This window comes from Stegostoma tigrinum, chromosome 15, assembly GCF_030684315.1.
Source record: "Stegostoma tigrinum isolate sSteTig4 chromosome 15, sSteTig4.hap1, whole genome shotgun sequence".
Taxonomy (NCBI): Eukaryota; Metazoa; Chordata; class Chondrichthyes; order Orectolobiformes; family Stegostomatidae; genus Stegostoma; species Stegostoma tigrinum.
This window is the reverse complement of record NC_081368.1, coordinates 39,801,972-39,818,321: the sequence shown is the minus strand read 5'-3', so window position 1 is coordinate 39,818,321 and position 16,350 is coordinate 39,801,972. Positions and strand designations below refer to the sequence as shown.

At 39.4% G+C, this 16,350-nt stretch overlaps 1 protein-coding gene across 4 annotated transcripts in view; it reads right to left on the bottom strand.

Moving 5' to 3' along the window:
- The window catches only part of dlg3 (discs, large homolog 3 (Drosophila)), a 483,556-nt gene that overhangs the window by 374,179 nt on the left and 93,027 nt on the right, over positions 1–16,350 (bottom strand). The window lies entirely within an intron of this gene.

Below are 16,350 nucleotides of genomic sequence, written 5' to 3'. Positions count from 1 at the left end.
AAAACATCTACTAGTTTGAGAAATGCTTCCATTGTTCATAGTGTCATCTCAATATAGGGTTACTAGAGATTTATGCTGGCTATCTTTTCTGATAATATCTTCTAACCTCCAGATAAATTCAATGTCTGCTTTGAGTGACTCTGATTTGCTGCAATTTCTTCCCTGGTAATGGTAACTTTCCTGTTAAAAACAATGTATAACTTTCTACCTCTGCTATCAAGTCTAAATCTTGTTTGTTGATCTCTGCAACTAGTGTTCTGAATAAAGTGTCAGCCATGTTAGACATTTACATTAGCTACACTCAGCAGTTCAAACACATTCTGAAACGCGAAATAAAGATTGCATCTTTGCAACTGTTTTGTTACTGACAAGAGAATTTGAAGGTTAATGATCTGTTTCACTCTTAAATCTTATCCCCACAACATATTTTGAAAACCTCTCAAGTCTAGAACATAGAACAATACAGCGCAGAACAAGGCCCTTCGGCCCTCGATATTGCGCCAACCTGTGAACTAATCTAAACCCCTCCCCCTACACTATCCCATCATTATCCATACGCTTATCCAAGGACTGTTTAAATGCCCCTAATGTGGCTGAGTTAACTACATTGGCAGGCAGGGCATTCCGCGCCCTTACCATTCTCTGAGTAAAGAACCTGCCTCTGACATCTGTCTTAAATCTATCACCCCTCAATTTGTAGCTATGCCCCCTCGTACAAGCTGAAGTCATCATCCTCGGAAAAAGACTCTCACTGTCCACCCTATCTAATCCTCTGATCATCTTGTATGTCTCTATTGAATCCCCTCTTAGCCTCCTTCTCTCCAGTGAGGACAGACCCAAGTCCCTCAGCCTTTCTTCATAGGGCCTGCACTCCAGACCAGGCAACATCCTGGTAAATCTCCTCTGCACCTTTTCCAATGCTTCCACATCCTTCCTGTAATGGGGTGACCAGAACTGCAAGCAATATTCCAAATGAGGCCGCACTAGCGTTATGTACAGTTGCAGCATGACATCACGGCTCCGGAACTCAATCCCTCTACCAATAAAACCTAAAACACCGTAAGCCTTCTTAACGGCACTATCAACCTGGGTGGCAACTTTCAGGGATCTATGTACATGGACACCAAGATTCCTCTTCACATCTACACTACCAAGAATCTTTCCATTGACCCAGTATTCTGCCTTCCTATTATTCCTCCCGAAGTGAATCACCTCACATTTATCCGTATTAAACTGCATTTGCCACCTTTTGGCCCAATTCTGCGGTTTATCCAAGTCTCGCTGCAACCTGCAACATTCTTCCACACTGTCCACCACTCCACCGACTTTAGTGTCATCTGCAAACTTACTAACCCATCCACCTATGCCTGCGTCCAAGTCATTTATAAAAATGACAAACAGCAATGGTCCCAAAACAGATCCTTGAGGCACACCACTAGTAACTGAACTCCAGGCTGAATATTTTCCATAAATAGGTCTCCTATTTCAACTGTGACATACCTTTTCTTAAAATTCTATTAAACCCTGCAGCAAAATAAACTGGTCTACATTTTATCATCTTCCCGGACTTGTAAAACCACACCCAGTCCAGTGAAAGATGCATTTTCTGCAGTTATCATTAATGACCGTAGATTGTAACATGATAATATCTCGGAATAAATGGACAATATATTTTCAAAATAATTTATTTGTTCAACATTCAAGCATCACTGTTGGTCTTACCTCAGCAGTTCTTTCAGTTGCTTGTAGATTGCTGTTAGGTTAGGAGTGAAATTTCCTGCCTGATTGATAATATCTAGACATCTTTGCAATTCTGTTAAGTTCATAGATTGAAATAATTCTCTGACCTTGCTTGATTTTCTGAACATTCTTGTGACTTACAATAGGTGGTCGAAGAACTTGATCATAGCTTTGCAAATTCACGTTTGTCAATTACTGCCAGATCTGCCTCCTGTAATATTTTCAGAATGGCCTTAACTCTGCATCTGTGTTCTCCCTTTGTTGAACTGTGTAATGTCTATACATCATATTATTTCTTCCTGTCCTTGAAGTATATTGTACATTGGCTTCTGGGTTATTTCAGGTGCTTACACTATTCCAAATGGCAGTCTATTAAAACAGCATCAACCAAAAGGCATTATAAAAATTTTTAATAATTTTGATTCCAGCTCTAAAGTTATTTGCCAGAAACCACGCAATGCACCTGATCTTGTCAACCACTAATTTTTTGCCATGCCGACCATTTGAGAGTAAAACTATATGATATATGAATTGGTTCAGTTATTTCTCTGGCTTAATACTTGGCATCATAGAGTCATTCAGCATGGAAACAGAATTTTCAGCCCCATTCATCCATGTTGACCAGAGTTGCTAAACTGAACTCCCATCTACCTGTATTTGGTCCATATACCTCTCAACCCTTCCTATCCATGTACCTGTCCAAAAGGCTTTTAAATGTTGCAATTGTACTTGCCTCTATCACTTCATCTGGCAGCTCATTCCATACACGCACCACCCTTTGTTTGAAAATGTTGTCCCTCAGGTGCCTTTTAAATCTTTCCCCTCTCACCTTAAACCTATGCTCATTACTACCCTGAGGAAAAGCCTCGGCTATTCACCTTACTTAAGTACCAAACGATTTTATAAACCTCTTTAAGGTCAGCCCTCAGCCTCTGAAGCTCCAGGGAGCAAAGTCCCAGCCTATCTAGCCTCTCCTTATAAATCAAACCCTCTAGTCTCAGTGACGTCCTTGTAAATCTTTTTTGCAACCTTCCTAGTTTTATAACATCCTTCCTATAGCAGGTGACCAAAACTGTATGTAGTACTCCAAATGCAGCCTGGCCAATGTCTGTACTGTCATAACATAATGTCCTAACTCCTGTATTCAATGCTCTGACTGATGAAGGCAAGTGTGCCAAATGCCTTCTTCACTAGCCTGTCTACCTGTGATGTCATTTTCAAGGGACTATATACATGCATCCCCAGGCCTCTCTAATCAATAACACAGCCCAGGGACCCACCATTAACTGTGTAAAGCCTGGCCTGGACTGTCTAACCAAAATGCGACACCTTGTAGACAACATGTATCACTTTGCCTTCATCTTACATTTTGGTCACCTCTGCAATAAGTTGGTGGGACATAATTGAGCTGTTAAACCTTGCCATGATCTAACTTTTGACAAACTTATTTCACTGAGTTTTGCAGTTTAATGAAGAGGGTTTTAACTTAATCTGTTTTAACCATTTTAACTTTATTGGAAAATATACTAACTCCTGTGCTGGTGACTTGTTAAAACTCAGTGGAATGTATCTCAACATCAAAAATTAGCAACCAATATTTACTGTCTGGGCCATTGATTTCTCCTGGAATGACTAACCTCTGTGGCTGTGACTCTTCTACATCTGGGATCTAGTTGTGCTTTAAATTCTGTCATTTAATTCCTTGCAACTATTTCTTAAAATGATCACATTTACAACTGTTATATTTAACTCCCCCTGCTGAGCAATCATTTCACTGACATGCGTTTTCCCTGCTCCATCTACAGTCTTTGAAACTGGCTTTGGTATGTTTTCAGTACTCTTGGTAGGTTTTCATTGTGGTGCACTTTCTGATTTGGGGCGTACATACCACACTGACTTGCTTGACCTCCTCTACATAGCGTGGTCTCCCCTTGAACTTTCTCTTGGTTTTGCCTCCAGATCTGAGAGCTCCTCGCAAACTTTACTGCCTTTGCCAGCTTAATGTCCTTCCTTGCCTGTAAAAAAAATCTGCCTGTGCTTCACGTCACACTGATGACTGCGCAGCCCCATATTACTTAGTACTTAAACTGTCGTATGCACGATTTTCTCTTAATCAATGGAGGCCTCTGATGAAGGGATCAATGGTGTCTCCTGATCTTTACCTCTGTTTGTTTTGTCTAGCCCATTCTATTGGTAGTCATTGTAAATGGATAGCTCAAACTATTTGATTCATTTATATTACATACCCATAATCTGCTATATGGTTCATAAATCAAGATTACTGGAGGCTTACATTTGAATGATATTGTCCGAAAGGTGAAATTTGAAAACAATTATTTTGTGCTTTACATGTTCGTTAACAATCAAATTAATGCACTAGATTTGCAGGTCAAGAGTATAGTTATTAAATTTGTCGATGATAGAAAGTTAGGTTTTTTAAAATTCATTTGTGGATTGTGGGTGTCACTGGCTGGCCAGCATTTCTTGCCCATCTCTAGTTGCCCTTGAGAAGGTGGTGGTGAGCTGCCTTCTTGAACCGCTGCAGTCCAGCTACTGTGGGTTGACACACAATGCCATTAGGAAGGGTAAGAAAGTAATTAATGAAGCAAGGGGACACATATATAGGGTAAGCAAGTGGGCAAAATCCAGCAAACGGATTATAATGCGTGAAGCCATGAACATGCTGTTTTGGTAGAAAGAATAAAAACCATCAGTATATTATTTGATTAGCGAATGATTGCTGAAGTTGGAGGTATAGAGTAATCTCAGTGGATGGCAAACTAATCACAAAAAGTTAGTTTGCACGTACTGAAAGTGATTAGGAAGACAAATCGAATATTATCACTTATTGCAAGGGGAATGGGAGATGCAAGTAGGGAAGTTAAACTGTGGTTATACAGAGTATCAGTTTGTGCAATTATTTGTATTTGAAAGATCATATATTTCCTGACACCAATGATCCAACAAACGTACATGCTCACTGCCAATTATTTCCATCTACCAGTTGCTGACGACGCCACCACAGTAGGGCAGGTATCAAACAACAAGTCAGAATACAGAAAGGAGATACAGGGCTAGGTGAGGTGGTGCAACAAGAACAAACTCTCTCTCAATGTCGGCAAAATTAAAGAACTGGTCGTTGAATTTGAAAGAAGGGAGGAGAACATGCCTCCATCTACATCAATGGAGCTGAGGTTGAGAGGGTGGACAGCATCAAGTTCCTAGGAGTGATGACAATTGTCAACTTGTTCTGGACTTCTCACATAACCGTGACCGCCAATAAGACACAACAATGCCTCTTCTTCCTCAGGCGGCTCAGGAAATTTGGCATGTACACAAGGTGCCTCACCAACTTTTACTGACGCACCATTGAAAGCATACTATCTGGGTGCGTTATGACCTGGTTTGATAACTGCTCCGCCCAGCACCGTAAGAAACTAGAGAAGGTTGTGTGTCCAGCCCAGACATTCATAGAAGCCAACCTTCATTCCATTGACTCCATTTACATGGCTCGCTGCCACGGAAAGAGTACCAACATCATCAAAGACCCATCACACCCTTGTAATGCTTTCCTACTACCTCTTCCATCAGACAGAAGATACAGAAGCTTGAACATATGAACCAGCAGGTTCAAGAACAGCTTCTTCTCTGCCATTATTAGACTCTCTAACTTCAAATAATGTTGACCTTGCCTAGCGCACGCCCTGTACTATGTAACTGTATGTCTCTCTCTAGCTTTAGTTTACCTTATGATCTGTATGTCCTTGCATACTGTGATCTGCTCGTAAACAAAGCTCTTACCTGTGTTTAGGTACATGTGACAATAAATCAATCAAAATCAAAAGCACACATGTCCACACATGCAATATTAAGGTTACTTTTAAAGATTAAAATAAAAATCTCATTAAGTTTAACACTTTAATTTTCTTACACAATACATTCTTTTATTTACTTTTGTTAGGTATTTCTCATTCTTTGTTGAATTATATTTGAGACATACTGCTGCTAGTGCGCAAGCTTCTATAAGTTAGCATAGCAGCCTTTGAGAAAAGATATATATGCACGGGAAGCAGTTCACAGAAAATTCATTGGACTCACCCCTGGGTTGAGGGTGTTATCTTATGATGGAAATTAGAATAGGTTGGGGCTTTACCCATTGGAGAAGAGAAGAATGAAAGATGATCTTACCGAAACATTTAAGAACCTCATGGGACTAACTGGTGTGGGTTCTTAGAGGACGATACTCCTCAAAGGAACCAGAACTGGGTGATGCCATTTAAGAATACGAGGTCTCACTTTTAAGCAGAAAGAAGTCATTTGTTCTTTTGCTCAGAAAACATTGAAGGCTGAATCATTGGATTTATTTGAGGCTGAGCTGCATGTGTTTTGATATACAAGCGAGACAAGGTTATGGGCAGGATGGAAAATAGCGTTCAGACCATACCGAGATCAGCCCGTGACCTTATTGAATGATAAAGCAGTTTGGGATGATTGGATGATCTACTCCTGCTCCTAAGACCTATGTTAGTAAGCAATATTGTTTCTATTTTTTTTTTACGCACACAACATTTAGGATAATGGTTCATCGGGGCCAGATAATTGTGTCAAATAAGGTACATTACACAACTCTTTAAAAATAGTGGTTGATTCTTTCAGTAATTGCCATCCCTTCAAAATAATCAAGGTAGGCTTCATGACAGTAGATCTGCCTTCATATAATGAAAATCAAGAAGGGTACAGAATCTATTTTGGCACTACATTATTTTGCAGTGTAAGATATAGTAGAAATGCATGATTGTTAAGCTGCTATCATAAATGCACTTGAAGTCGTAAATACAGGTTAATAATTTTTGAGGAACGTGCATACATGCCTAGAAACCGCAATCACCATACTCAGAAGCAATTTGGAGAAAGTGCGCTCAAGGTAAACATAGCTAGTCTTCTTTGCAATTGGATACTACTTATAGTCTCTTTGTGTAATCTCTCTATAGGTGGCCTTATTGATTAACAGGAACTATAGCTAATTAATTATAATTGTATAATTATAATTATAGTAGGAATTATATATGCGAGAACAGATGTTTGATCAATCTTGAAGAGGCTGTAGAAATAGAGATGGGTACTACTTATAACTTCTGTAGAAATTAAAAGCTGCTCTTGTTTTGTATTATGCATATTACTATCATGAAACAAGAACAAACAACACTGAAGCTAATATCTAATGCTTTAACACTTGTGATGTGCTATGGTCCGTTGAGGAAGGGCAAATTGGATCCTTTTTTTTAATATCCTTTGTTGGCCATAATATACATTTTAATGTTTGTTAGCATATGGCAATACCTTATTTCAATTAAAACACAGCCCATAATGGGGTCTTTTCAAATAACAGATGTTTTATTGATTATTCAACCAAAGAAAAACAATGAAATGCAATATCAAATACACATAGGTGTAAAGCTTATAAGGAGTACATCTGGTACAAAAGGAATGCTTGGATTAAAAATTCCTTGAGGATTTGAGCCTGAGGCAACAGTTGTTTAACTGACATCTTGTATCTGCAGTAGTGGCAAAATTGTGAGTATCCTAGAATTATCAGTGAATATATGTTTCTGTAATTTGCCTCATCACCAAGTGCATTTTGCACTGCTAAAGGATCAGGGAGGCAACACAGAGACATAAGAGTCTTCCCCTTCAGTGTTGCAAATCTATTTTCATTCTCTCCTTTGCTCAAAAGCTCTTTTCCTGAAATGCATTACGCACTTCCAAACATGACTTCATCATGTTTACAAGCTAGATAATCTGCAGATGACTTTCATCTAATATGTGAAACTTACAGAAAAGTGTAAATCATAAATACAAGGCTAGAGTTTCTTCACACCTGGCTGAGTTTTGGTACTTTTTGATAAAATGTTAACTTAACTCAGAGTGCATTTGTTTATCCCTCTTTAGTTTCAGAGATAGTAGGAACTGCAGAAGCTGGTGAATCTGAGATAACAAGGTGTAGAGCTGGATGAACATAGCAGGCCAAGCAGCATCAGAGGAGCAAGGAAGCTGACATTTTCGGCCTCGACCCCTCTTTATTTTAAAGAGTTTGGTTCCACCTGGTTAGGCATTCAATGTGGCCCATCCTAAGTGTTTATTCCTTTTTTTAAAAAACATTTTAGTTCCTGAAAGGTGTCAGGTATTAAATCACATGAAACCATTTGAAAATTGATATTTTACCACTATTGTCACCACAAGCTCTCTTCAGGGAATCAGTTTCTGCATTGTCCTATTGCCCATTGGAATGGCTTTGATAAACTCTAAGCATGCTAGGGAGGGTGCAATTAAAAAAACTCCTAATTTACCAGTTTAGAGTTTCTCCAACCTTCCTAAAGATTTTTGGCTTCCTATTACTTGACAAGAAAATACCAGTGTCTTTCCTGCAATTGGGTGCCTTTGGTTCATATTACTGACCTCTTCACATTCCCATGAGAACCTGGATTTTTTGTAAAATTTCTTGAAGTATTGTACTGGCTAGTTCAATGCTAGTACGCTCCCTGTGCATTTTAATGATTGAAAGGAGCACAGGTTAGAATTTGAGTATTTCAGTATTTTCAGGGACAACATTATTGAAAAGTACCAAGACTGCCCTCTTAACTGAGAAAACCTGCAAATAGAACTAGAAAACAGCAAACAAGAGTAAGTACATTCTGCACTATCATAGTATTGGATGCACTTTATGTCACCAGTGCTGAGGCAGAGATCCAAGCTGTACTTTCATACATGCCGCCCATTGAAGAGGGAAATACCTATGCATGCAGCAAGGACTCAGACTACAATAAGATGCTATCTAAACAATGTAATCTGCAAAACAATGGAAGAATCACATTTAACTGCCCCTTACTATCAGTTTTGAAGCTGCAAATCCAATTTTGCAAGAATATCTTCAGCGCTAAGGTAAATGACATGTAGAAAACAATAGAAAAGTCCACTGCTTTCTCGTGAACTAATTCTCTATATCCACGCAGTTCATGCAATTTCCATACAATTAGATCATTACTACAATTTAATAGGCCAGACAATAAATTAGTTTTGTGTGTTTTCCAGATGTTAATCCAATATAGTGACAGAGAAAATGTGGCTAGTCCATCATTGGCAATGGCATAGAAAACCTCTTGCCAAAGAAAACGCTGGGAATATTTTAATTAAATGCATACCCTTGCAAATGTAAGCAGCCACTCACCCCAATCCATTTTCCAAATGCCCCACCTAACACTATAACACCTAAGAGATAGCAAGAATGGCAGATGCTGGAGTCAAAGACAACACAGTGTGGAGCTGGAGGAACACAGCAGGTCAGGCAGTATCAGAGGAGCACGAGAGTCGATGTTTCAGGTCGGGAACCTTCTTCAACTGAAACTTCAACATTCCTGTTCCTCTGATGATGCCTGACCTGCTGTGTTCCTCCAGCATAACACATAATAATCTGCCTTTGCAACAGCTTTCACTCACTAAAAGAGAGTTCAAATACTAGTTCACATACTTTTTCTCTGAACTGAAAGGCATTGATTATTTCATGATGGGCTGCTTGACTTTATCTTTTGTTTCTTTAGATTATTGTACAAGAAAATATGTCAAGTCTATTCTACTAGAGAAACAACCAGACTGTTCTGCCATCAGAGCATTTAGCTAACTGTGAAGTCCTCTGTCCTGGCCTCACTCTGTTTCGTGCCAGATGTGTAAGAAATTAGTCAATCACCCTTAGCAGGCAAGGTCAGATCACATCAATAGTTCCCTTGGTATCTGAGTAACAAATTCAGCCCGTCCTGGCCTCACACATCCTTCTATGCAACTTATTCCAGCTGCTCACTTCTATGTCAATAAATAATGACTGACATCAGACATTTGCCCTTTGAAAGCTGAACATGTGCTGGCATTTCTCATTATCCGGACATCTCTGAAAATATTATTTTGTGCTATATCTTCTTTACAGTTACGCTTATAAAGTGCCTCTACAAGAACTCCACTGAGCATTTATTTTTGTGAACTTATAAGTTTTATCTGATTGTTAAAGCTCAGCTATTCACTGACATATGAATTAGTTTTGTTACCTTCTTCTGAACAACATCTAGAGACTAGTTTAGATCTAGATAGTTTCTGTGTGTTTCAGTGATAAGAATGTACACGACAGTCCATAAGTAGCCTTACCAGCATAGCAGCTGGTGGAATTCAAATACAATTAATAAAATTAGGAATTGAAAGTACAGGGTGTCCCCAATTTATGAACGTCTGGCTTATGAATGCTTACTCTTATGAAGGGGTTCTCATATAGAGGTGTCATTTTAAAGACCCAGTATACAAATATTTCCTTTACTTACGCATGGCTGCTTTACACTGTCCTGCGTTGTATTCTGACTTGCATACAAATCGATTTGCAAATGGATTCCAGAGCAACCCAGGGACTGCCTGTAAGTCTCAGTAATGGTGATCATGAAACTACTGTTGTTGTGAAGGCCCTTCTGGTTGACTGACACCCTTTAGGGAAGAAAATCTGCCATTTATTCCTGCCCTAAGCAATGTGGTTGACTCTTCACTGTTCTCTGAAATGGTAGAGCATGCTACTTACTTAAAGAGCAGTTAGACATGAGCAAAAAAGTACTGGCCTTTCTTGTAATTTCCTCATAGTGACTGGAACCAGGTGGACCTTCTTGATGATGAGGTCCCTGATTGGGGTTGTTAACCTGAACTAATCTGAAAGCCCTGGTCAACCAATATAAACAGGAGGTTTCTTTCACATAGGCATTGCCCCTAGGGGCTCTGCTTGATACTGATTCTTTGGTCACATGGGTGTTTTTCCTAGTGGTGGTATGTTAATAAAGTTATTTGCACACCTGGTGTTTTTTATTAACTGTGTCTCTCACCTGCACACACACGAGTGCTAGAGAAAAAATGTATAGAAAAAAAAGAAAAGTATGTGTATAAACAGGAGATTTAGAATCTCCTTAGCTCAGGGGCCTGTCTCCGAGCCGTACTGTGCACAAGTAAATAAAGGGTGACTTGGAGATGGGATACCGGCCTCTGTGCAGTTATTTCAGCCCATTACCCATAAGAAAGTAAATAAGATTATGATATGTAGCTTCAGATTCACTTTTCTTGATTTGAAGTTCACTCATTTGGAAACACTATCAAGCCTTCTATTTGTTTTGTTAATTGTTATCTCCTATATGGGCCTCGTAAGCATGTCAACTGACATTTGCAGGTCTCCTTCAAAATTCACTGCTGCAGGTTTAGCCTGAACCAAGGTGCAAACTCATCAAACTCCCTTTGTAATAATTTTGTCATTACCAAAAATCCGACAACCATATTTCTCCCCTTCACGTCACTTCCCAGCCCTAAATTTGATGTGGCTTGTGAGTATCTTGAACTAAGATTGCAATTGCTGCCAGTGAGCTATTCTTGGAACTATCTTAAAAGGTGAAAAGGAAGAAACCAGTCAGGTCCAAGTACTTGGTTAACTAAACTGTAATGAACAACTGCTGAAAATGTTCAAAAAAGACTTATGGAATATCTCTAAATCTTTATATCTAGATAGCTAGACACAAAGGGTTAGAAGTCATGTTTGAGCTTTCCAAAGTCCTGAACTGAATACATCTACATGACTGAGAATAATTTTAAGTACTGCATCTTAGGAAAGATGTACTCCCACCATGAGAGTGCAGGGATGATTTACAAGAATAATACTGAGAGTCAAGGGTTAATCAACAAAGAGAGGTGAAGCAAACTAGAACTGTATTTTCTGGAATTTAGAAGGCTAAGGAATGATTTGATCAAACTTTAAGATAGTAGGAGGAACAGATAGGGTAGGGAGTAAACATTTTCATTGCTTGGCAAGTTTAGCACTAAGGAACACAGTTTAAAAGTTAGACTTTTCAGGAATAAAATTTGGATACACTTCTGTACAAAAAGTTTTAAGTTTGAAACTACCATTAACAAATGGCAACTGATGGTAGATCAATTGTTCACTTTAAATGTGGGATTGATAGTTTGTTGTTAATCAAAGGCTTTATGTGATTGGGCGAAAACACATATACGGAGGCAGAATGCCGATCAACCAAGATTTCAATGAATGGTAGAACAGGTTTGAGGGGCTTTCTAAAAAAAATTACTTAAGTGAAGTGGGGATTACTGACTAGGCCACCATTTATCACCTATCATTCTACGGCATGTTCCTGTTCCTTTGTTTTCATATAATTTAATGAGGCTGTTTTAGATAAGGTAGCCATTGTCTGGCCTTTGATTTGAGGATGACATCTAGTCAAGTGGAGGCTTCTATTATGGGTCATCACATGACTGAACATGACAATACGCAATCCCTTTGTCTTTGGGCACATGCAGCTCAATTTCCAAAAGGTACTGGGATCCAGAATACAGGATTTACTTCTTTATTTTCTTCTCTGCTGTTGCAATACCTCGTAACTGAAGTGCTGGGGCTTATGAGTGATGAAACTCGATGAACAAGTTAATGCACATATATCAAACAGTATATGATTTACATGTGTATACCATAAAAGGGTATCTTGAAAAAGGGAAAACAATTCCATGTGCTGACTGAATTTACATTAAAAGTATCTTTGCAAGTTAATAAAGCACAGATTGTATCATGACAAATCTGAATGACATTGATTGTGATTACGCTGATTCAGACATTTGACGTATCATTTTATCAACCAATCTGAAAATGACTTACTGAAAAGAATTTCACAAAAGAGTAACAAGAATTATACCAATCCTTCAGAACTGCATTATGAAAAAAGACTAAAGGGCTTGAAATTATTTTCATGCAATAAAGCATGACAGAACATGATGCATATCTTTAAAGTAATGGAAGACAAAAATAAGGAGTAAAACAGATTAGCAGCTTGGATAGTCAGAACAGAACTACAAATTTCGGAAGTCTTTGCAAGATTAATGATTAAACGATGTATTTGCTTCACAATCTGTGGATATACGCGGTAGATCATCAGAAAACAAAACTAATTCTGGCTGAGAAAATTCATAATTTAATACAGATATTAAGTGAGGCAAATAGTTGATGTAGATTTAGAACTGGCAAACAGGTTTGTTAGGGTCAATACAAACTATGCAGAGAATGTGGAATACTAAAAAGAAGGAATTGAAGAAGTAGTTTACCGATTGATTGATTTATTGTCACGTGTACAGAAATACAGTGAAAAATTGTGTTTACTAGCGGTACAGGCAGATCACAGCAAGGAAAGGATGTACAAATCAGAAAGACTTAGGTGCATACAGGTAACATGCAGATTATATTATTTGAGGCTAGAGTCAATTCAGCAGTCTGATAATGGCTGGTAAAAAGCTGTTTCTGTACCTGCTTGTGCATGTGCTCAGGCTTCTGTATCTTTTGTCTGACGGAAGAGGTTGTAGGAGGTTATTACCAGGGTGTGATGGGTCTTTGATAATGTTGGCAGCCTTTTTGTAGTAGCGAGCCAGGTAAATGGAATCCATGATGGGACTGTGCACATAACCTTCCGTAGTTTATTACGGTCCTGGGCAGAACAGTTGCCATACCAGGGCATTATGCACCCCGACAGTATGCTTTCAATGGCTTTTCTGATGAAGGGTCTAGGCCCAAAACATCAGCTTTTACGCTCCTAAGATGCTGCTTGGCCTGCTGTGTTCATCCAGCTCCACACTTTGTTATCTCTGTTTTCAATAGCACATCTGTAGAAGTTGGTGAGGGACATTACAGACATGCCAGATTTCCTGAGCCACCTGAGGAAGAAGAGGTATTATTGTGCCTTCTTGACAATCACATCTACATGGGAAGTCCAGGACAGGTTGTCGGTTATCATCACTCCGAGGAACTTGATGCTCTTCGTTCTCTCAACCTCAGTTCCATTGATATACATGGGGTTGCGTCCTCCTCCTTTCTTTCTGAAGTCGATGATCAGACCTTTAGATGGCTCGTGCTGAGAGACAGATTGTTTTCATTGCACCACATCACCAAGCCCTCTATCTCCCTTCTGTATTTTAACTTGTCATTGTTAGATATCTGTCCCACTATGGTAGTGTCATCAGCGAACTTGTAGATGGCATTTGTTCAGAATTTAGCAACACAGTCATTGGTATACAGAGAGTACAGAAGGGGGTCCAGTGTTGAGTGTTATTGTGGGGGAGATGCAGTTACCCATCCTCACTGATGGCTGCCTATGGGTCAGAAAGCTGAGGATCCAATTGCAGAGATCACACAGTTTTGAGATCAGTCTGGAGGGGATAATGGTGTTGAAGGCGGAGCTGTAGACAACGTGCAGGAGTCTGGCTTAGGTGTTTTTGATAGCCAGATGTTCCAGGAATGAGAGCAGGGTCAGATATATGGCATCCTCTGTGGACCTGTTACGTCAGTGGGCAAACTGTAGAGGATCGAGATGGTCTGGGAAACTGGAGTTGACATGAGTCATGACCAGCCTCTCAAAGCACCTCATGATTATTGAAAGTCAGAGCTATTGGGTGGTAGTCATTAAGGCACACTGCGAGTGTTTTCTTGGGTACAAGAATGATGCTGGTCTTCTTAAAGCAGGTGGGGACCTGGGCTTGGAGGAGGGAGAGGTTGAAGATGTTGGTGAATATGTTTGCTGCTTGGTCCACACAGGATTTAAGTCCTCGGCCAGCAACACTGTCTGGGCCCACCTCTTTTGTTGGGTCGATTCCCAGTAAGACTGATCTGATGTCTGAAGTGGTGACTGAGGAAACAGGTGTGTCCGGGGATGTCGGGGCAGGTGATGTCATGCTGTTAGTATTCTGTTCAAACTTTGGGCATTGAGTGTGTCAGGGAGGGATGTGTCTTTGTCCTCCATCTTAGTGTTTCATTTTGTATAGATTTTCTGTACAGGGCCGGATCACCCGACATGAATGCTGCATATTTATATGGGAGCAGAAAATGTTGACAAGTTCAGGAAGGAACTAGAAAGATTCTTTGTGAAAGGAAATTGAGGATTGCAAGAGATAAGGTTAAATTTTGCAAAGAACCGTGTCGCTTGCAGGACAATTTGCATCAGCTATGCATAAGTCAAAATTATGTTACCCAACCTGTAAATTTTCCTCCATGTTACATCAGAAAATATAACATTACACTTGCAGCTTTTTATATGTGTTATCTGTGTGTGAGATCCTACCAGTGGAGTGGATATTCATAACATTTGTACATTGAACCTTTTGAACTATGGGACTACCAGTCACATCGATTACTGTGGCCTTTCTGGTCCTAGACATTGCAGCTTCACAGCAATATTTTCTAGATATTCTGCAGGTTTTATTACTTAATTTGTTTTAGTCTTGATTTTGTGTTTAATTCACAGATCCTGCCAGCAGATGGTTCTAAAGGGCAACAGCCACAAGCAACTTTACTGGTGACTGGCTAACTGTGAATGGAAGTTCTCCAGCATTCCAAAGGGACCACCTGTAAAGTCATGATGACTACTGATTTGCATCAAGCAGTCACAGATGCGTAGTACGCAAGAAACACACTGGGATTTCTACAGTTTTAAAGAAAAACTGTCACTTTTTTTGTGTTAAATGCCTTGGAGTGGGTATTTCTCAAAATAGTTTGAAATATGGAAAAAGAGAACCACGACTTCGATTGGGACAACACCAAGATCCTGGGACAGGCTAGGCAGAGACAAGCATGAAAATTCCTGGAAGCATGGCACTCCACAAAGCAGGCTATTAATAAACACATTGAACTCAACCCCATATACATTCCACTACGGAAGAAACCCAGAAGTGAGGCAATCCATCGCAACGGACCCCAGAGTTTAGAAACCCCAGGCGGGAAAACACACCAACGCATCATCAGAGGCTGCACTGAGGATGTTACCAAGCACAAGAATAAAACGTCTGCGGAACAACAAACCAGCTCAGCGAGCCAACCGACCTCAACACCCACAACCCAAGCTACAAAGCTACTCCAAAACCTTAGAGTTTGAAACACATTCTTAATTTACACATATAGTTGATACAAAGTCACATTAAGGATCAAAATCATTACAACATTCCATAAACGTTAGATTTTTCAGCTTTCTCATTCAAACTCAGAAGGAACTTTGATACTTTTCATTTCAAAACTTTTGCGTGAAAATATAGATTGCTGCATGAGGATCATGATTGATCAATATTGCCCAGCAATCTGAACAATAAATCACATGTGCCTCCCATTTTCTAAATCAATGTTATAATAACACATTTTAAAGCAGGTATTTTGGTTACAAAGTATCAACTTAATTGCAATCAGCTAAACAATTATTGCAACTCTTTCTGAATAGTATCTTGTCTCAAGATTCAATAGCGCAAGATCTGAATAAAAACATGGTAAACCTAAAATACTCCTAGAAATTAGAACCATGCTGACGTCTAATGACAAAGTGGTACCATCTATATATCTCAACCAGATTTTCCAGGTTTGAGTGCACGCCAGTTCTTGCTGACTTTGTAACATAGCCAAACAGGTTGACGTTATTGCGAAAATCCTTCCATTACATCTGCTAGAAGGTGATAAGCACAGGAGAGTCTTCTGATCAGCAAACCATTGCAACATTTTGCGCATAAGCATCA